Raw genomic sequence first — 6,952 nt, 5'->3', positions numbered from 1 at the left:
GGACGCTTGGACTGCTGGCTGGCCTTTGTGCCTTGTCATGTCTTTTTCTGGAGAACACGCTTTTCTCTTAGAGTTTATATTGCTTTTATTGAAGCCTCATCCTGTCGCTTTAAGAAGAGGAATGTTCCCTCTGGACACATATTTCATTAACAGAGCATTATCTCCCAAAGTAACTAAGAACTTTCAAAAGAAGGGTGATGGTTATAAGAGCCTCTAGATAATTTGGACTGATTAGGTATCTTAATCCAGTTGCCAGTTAATTGTGTTTGTTTGTGATTAAGAATATGATTTTCACCTCCTCCCCCCTCCACGATCTCGCTGTGTTTGGAGAAGGCCAATCTTCGTATCTGCAGCCGGCCCTTTGAAGGTGTTTGCTGAAGGGATGAGACCACTGGCTCACCTGGAGCCAGGAGCTGGGAGGAAGGAATCTCTGCGCAGCCACCTGCAGGTTCACTAAGAAAGATCCCACCGCCCACCGCAAACAGGCGGGAGATCTGAGCACCCGCGCCCGTTCCCCACCCCCTCCCATCACGCCCGGGGTCACTCTTCTACGGAGAAAATGACTCCGTAGTTGAAATGCTGATCAGAATGAACCGTTCTCCAAAGCAGGGCTTCTCCAAGTAGTCGTGCAGAAGGATCCGGTTTTCCCTTATTTCCAATCTGTCACCCGTTGATAGTTTTAAAATACAGCTTTAACAAAATCACTAGAAAAATAAAATAACGAAGCCATGCAAAATACAAGCTCACACTTTTTATTACGCGGGTCCTCAGACATCAACCTATCCTCAAATTGCTCCTAAAGTTCCGAGCTGCTTCCCGCCAGGCAGGGTACCGCATCCGCATCCTGCATCCCAGCCCCGACCCCCCACCCCACCCCCCCGGGCTGCAGACCTCAGCACCGCCGCCCCCCCGCCCCGGGGGGGAACCGGCCTTAAACCCGCAGCCCCTTCCTCACTTAGCCGTTTTAGGTCCCCAGTTCTTTCTCTTTTTTTTTTAAAGGAGATACTCAATGGATTATAAGAGTGATATTAGATGAGAACTTCTCTCACTGATAAGCACCAAGTCAACAATGAGCCGTTTATTGACATTATTCGCTGCTGAACAACGGGGTTGTTTGCCTTGACAGTCAGACCTGCGGCCTCGGCGGTGAGTGGGGATGAACGCTTTCAGCTTCGCTGCTGGGGGCTAGTGTCTGGGCAGGAGGGGAAGCCTGGCGAGCGAACTGGGGGCAAAGAGGAAAGCACGGGCAGCTGGACCTCTTAGGGTCACGTCACCTTACGGTGACCTGCTTCTAAGTCACCGATGTGAATTCTTTCTTCTGATGCCAGCTATATTATTAGCTGTAACTACTCCCACGCATCATGTAGATAACAGAATATATGGGATATAATATTTGTGATACAGTATAATTTCTAAACACACACACACACACACACAATGTTGTTGTTTTACCCATGGAGAAACTGAAGTTTCTAATAGTCAGTTTGGGGCATCTGATACCAGAAGCCAAAGCTAAAGGCTGCAGTCCTTCACCTAAAGTGTTTGCAGCTATGACAACACACAGGCTGCAGAGTACTGTTCCTGTAGACGGTGTGGGCTCCCTCCCTGACTTGTGGGGCGCCCTTGTCTTGTAACAGGATCAGGCTTTTCGGCCAAATTCTGCTCACCCCATCCCCCAACTCATTCTGACTTCTAACTTGACCAGTACGCTTGGAATTCTGGCTGTCACAAATCCCCCCCTGTTCCCATCTTCCTTTTGTTCCCATCACTATCGACAAAGAGCTGTGATCGCAAGTTTCCATGTACTGAAAATATTTCCATATAATAAAATATTGACTTTTTTGGTATCACATATATTATCACCATACTAAGGCCTTTGTTCAGAGGGTTTTAAATCGTTAATTGATGGGAATTTGTATTTTCCAGGCAGATACTGTTTCCAAAATATTTTCCATTCTAAATTGCAATTAGCTGGGCTCTCAAAGGTGCTTGAATTGTCTAGTGGTATTCCCTCAGTTTTAAATTTTTTTATAAATAGCTTTCTTGAATTCAAATGATCTTCACATTCTCTTATTTTACTGTTTCATGTATCTGTAGGGTTTCTCTAAACCAGGCATCTACAAATGTCTTCAAGTCTTTTAGAGCAAGAACTTTCTGTAAGGAGGAGACCTAAAATTGTGACACTATCAAAACTGCTACAACCTGGAGTCATACACCAAAGAGAAAAATTGTTTCCTCTGTAGATTTATTTTCAGATATAATGGACTTGCATAGTACATTTAAAGTGGTATGTTGGTTCCTTAAAAAAAAAAAGTATTGCTTTTTAAAGGACATGAATGTGGAAAAGTGATTTGTTGTTTTACATAACATAATAATTAATATTTATACAGTACTTCGAAAAGTATTTTTATATACAAACTTCAATTTAATCTTCAAAATAACCCTACTATAATATTCTTCTTTTTTAAAAAATTTTATTGGAGTATAGTTGATTTACAATGTTGTGTTAGTTTCTGCTGTACAGCAAAGTGAATCAGTTACACATATATATATATCTCCACTCTTTTATAGATTCTTTTCCCATGTAGGTCATTACAGAGTATTGAGTAGAGTTCCCTGTTCTATACAGTAAGTTCTTTTTAGTTACCTATTTTATATATAGTAGTGTGTATATGTCAATCCCGATCTCCCAATTTATCCCTTCCCTCCTTTTTCCCCTGGTAACCAGAAGTTTGTTTTCTACATCTGTGACTCTATTTCTGTTTTGTAAATAGGTTCATTTGTACCATTTTTTTAGATTCCACATACAAGCAATATCATATGGTATTTGTCTTTCTCTGTCTGACTTACTTCACTCAGTATGATAATCTCTAGGTCCATCTATGTCGCTGCAAATGGCATTATTTTGTTCTTTTTCATGGCTGAGTAATATTCCATTGTATCTATGTACCACATCTTCTTTATCCGTTCCTCCGTTGATGGACATTTAGGTTACTTCCATGTCCTAACTACTGTAAACTTCTTTCTTTTATTTTATTTTTCACAAGAGGAAAATGAGGTTCAGGGAGATGAAATGATTCACGAGAGTCACAAATCTAGGAAGGACCGGATCCTTTGATTCCACAATTTATGCTTTTCCACCATTCCACACTGTCCACACAGCTTCACACATGCACAAACGCCACTCTACCATCTTCCTTTTAGCCACTGATGATTCCTGCACTGCTGGAAAGGCCTTCAATTCCCTTAGGTTACTAGAGCACTCAGCCTGCCTTGAAGACTTAGGACAACATGCTTTTTATTCAATATTTTTGCAGTAACACTTTCCATGTCCGTAAACTAAGTTTTGGTAATGAACATAGTAACACAGTACTCTAAATTTAGCTTATCATCATAAACTCCTAGGGGAACATGTTCCAAACAGTTTCCCAGACTTCTCTCAACAGAGATTCTGTTCAACCTGGAGATGGCCCCAGGAATTTGTAGTACAAGCATCCTAGTGGTCCTGGGCTGGGAAACATTGGGGCCATTTCCAGGGCTGGGAAACATTGCTTTAACATATTAAAAGTAGTAAACTGTAAATGGTGTGCACTAGAATTGTTGCAACATAGAGGAAAGCTGTAATGTATGCTAGTTTACATTTAGGGTACCCTGAGTACTATTTTTCCTAAAACACAAACTAAAAAAGCTGCCTTAGGTTCTTAGCTCCCTGATTATTGTAAAATAATGAAACTTCAGGGGAAAAGACCTACTTAACTTCATCTTATCACTTTTTCCATAAAAAGACGTAGCCTGGGCCATCTTTAATGCCTTTGGCCAGTAGGAAAAAAATTGTCTCAAAGCTTTCTTGAGGTGCATCCCCTTCTGTGATTCCTACAGCATCTTCCTCCCAGAAAGAATTAATTATTTATGCGTCCCATAGATATTTTTCGTAATTTTGTTAACAGAGTTCAGGCCACAGTATAGTGCAGTTGGTTATTTTTGTGAAAACCGACCACCTGGCTTCTTCCTCTTTATATCACTTTATACCACTTTGGGACACAAAATGAGATGCTTACTAGATGCTGATTGATTGTAAGTCTAATCTGATAAGAATGGTGGGAAGGGGCGTGGTATCTTCCTGGCCGCCTGAAATCCTGTTTCTTGTGTGTTCACTTCAGTTCATTTCAGTTTCTAAAGTCTTACAATCTCATGTACCGCTGGGCACATAACAAAAATCGGTTGGCCTGTATCAAGCGCATGTCTACCACCCAGGTAGCCCCTGGGTTTCAAGTCATGTTAAGAAGGTTCAAAATGGCAATCCAAATTATTTACAAACATTCATTAAATAAATATAATTTTTTAAAAAAAGGTTTTATTGCTGTGGTAACAGACATAAAGCCTTTAGACATCTGATTAACAATAGATTAATATGGAAAAGTGACTTATGGACCTTTTCTGCGCAATTTTTTAAAAATTTATTTTATTGAAGTATAGTTGATTTACACCATTGTGTTAATTTCTACTCTACAGCAAAATGATTCAGTTATACATATAATTCTTTTTCATATTCTTTTCCATTATGGTTTATCACAGCATATTAAATATAGTTCCCTGTGCTACACAGTAGGACCTTGTTGTTTATCCATCCTATAGGTAATAGTTTGCATCCGCGAATCCCAAACTCCCAGTCCATCCCTCCCCAACTCCCTTCCCCCTTTTTTGTACAATTTTTGTTTTAGTAACTCTTCTGTAAGTTTGAAATTCTTCCCAAATGAAAGTTGGTTTTTTTAATTAGACATTAAACCTTGAAAACACACGATGCTGAGTGAAGAAGCCAGTCACAAAAGATCACATCCTGTGTGATTCCATTTATATGAAATGTCTAGAATAGGTAACTCCATAGACAGAAAATAGATTATCAGTTGCTTAGGGCTGGGGAGGGGGGAGTAATAAAGGAGCTGGAATGGGGTTTCTTCTTGGGGTGATGAAAATGTTATAAACTTGACTGTGGTGATGACTGCACAACTGAACTTACTAAAAACCACTGAATTGTACACTTTAAATGGGTGAATTGTATAGTATGTAAATTATATCTCCATAAAGCTCTTACTTAAAAAATTAGAAGTCAGGGACTATCTGGAAAAGACTCAGATATGAAACGTTTTATTTGAAATTGAACACTGGTTGGAAGATGCACCCAGTTAGACAACACCAGTCGGGACGGTTTTCTTCCCCAGGCACATTTCCACTTGGCAAGGAATGGATTAGTTTCTCTCCCAGGGTAGTTGATAGAAAAGGGCTCTAGCACATAAACTAATTGATTTATGATTAGTCATAGGATAATGTTATCATCTGACAAGTTTGCTTTTAAACTTTACTATTTCATGTCTTATTTTAAGCTTGAATTCATTGGTACTTTGGAGCTTCCTTAGAGCATTCTATAAATCTACTTCAGAATTCTAAATGTTTCCTCTCCTCCTACCCTCCTGCCTGGAATGGGTAAAATGAGTTTTCACCCTCTCTTTTCAGTCTTACTAAGATTAAATGGCAGTGAGGTTTGGGAACACGGATGAACTTTAAAAAGAGAAAAAAGATAAGTTTACCTTAAGTTAATCAACTTAAAAATGACACTTGTCACACTATTATATGTAAAATAGATGATCAACAAGGACCTACTGTACAGCACAGGGAACTCTACTCAATACTCTGTAATAACCTATATGGGAAAAGAATCTAAAAAAGAATGGATATATGTATAACTGAATCATTAGTTGTACACCTGAAACTAACACAACATTGTAAATCAACTATCCTCCAATATAAAATAAAGATTAAATTTTTGAAAATGACACTTGTAATTGTAGGAATGGCAAGAAATTTTAACATACAACCTTCTTTCCCTTCCCTAATACGTGCTGGTTAGTGATTTTCCCCAATCTCACTTGTTCATTTTAGGACTTGATGAAATATTTCAGAAAATGTTTATTTAATGTTTAGTGATATTAAGTAAGGTTGGGGGGTAAATGAGCTTGAAAAATATTTGTGTAGGAGGAAATTTTCATCAGTAGTCAATATTTTATCTTTTTACATAAGAAGTGAAATCATTTTACAAATGGATTTTAAGAGATCATGACCATGTTCTGGGTGAAAAAGCTTTCTTTAGGTGCCTGAGGACTCCAAATGACAAAGAGAATAATTATTTCTCTACAAATCGAGCTCTATACTAACCAGAGTGTTTTCAGATTTAAGCATGGGTGTCCGTGGCAATATGCCCTAACGTCGGAATTTCTAGAGGGTTCTACTTGGGTGCAAGAACACTGCCGTTTCGTTGTGAAGCGAGGCGTCTCAGGTGTGGGGAATGTCGGCCTCCTTCCTCCAGACCGAGGGTCTTTACTGGCTCCTGTTTAAACATCATATTTGTCCTTCTTGCCTCAAAGAGAAATATTTTTCTAAAATTGATTGTGGTAAGTTTTCTGTTTGGGAACGCTCGTTAGAAGATGAAACAAGAGTTCTTCTATTGGTAAACAAACCAAAAGCTTACTATTCAGTTTTGAAATCTGTGGGTTTTTTTCCTCCCAAAACAAGCAGTATACTGTGGTCAGAACGAAAATTTTACTCATTTTTGGTTCTTTTATTACGCCACACTTTGGGGAACTTAGTCACTTTTATTTTTGGCCAGGAAAAAAAGGGGGGGGGCTGCAGCCTTAAAAAGAATCAAGATTTCTCAATAACCAAGTGGATGATTTAACTTTACCCACTTTAATCTATTTTTCCTCTTCCCATAAAAATGGAATTCTCTACTTTTATAGAACCAGTTAATTCCTACCATAAACAGAAAAACATTATAAATAAAATTTAATATCCAAGAAAAGACATGTTCCTTTTATGGTGCTTAAACAAAACAAACAAACCAACAACAACAAAAAATCCACAGTGAAAAATCTGAGTTTGAACATTAAGTTAGAAATTT

The sequence above is a fragment of the Delphinus delphis genome, chromosome 17 (assembly GCF_949987515.2).
Source record: "Delphinus delphis chromosome 17, mDelDel1.2, whole genome shotgun sequence".
Taxonomy (NCBI): domain Eukaryota; kingdom Metazoa; phylum Chordata; class Mammalia; order Artiodactyla; family Delphinidae; genus Delphinus; species Delphinus delphis.
The sequence above is the reverse complement of the archived record's forward strand: the minus strand, read 5'-3'. Positions refer to the sequence as shown.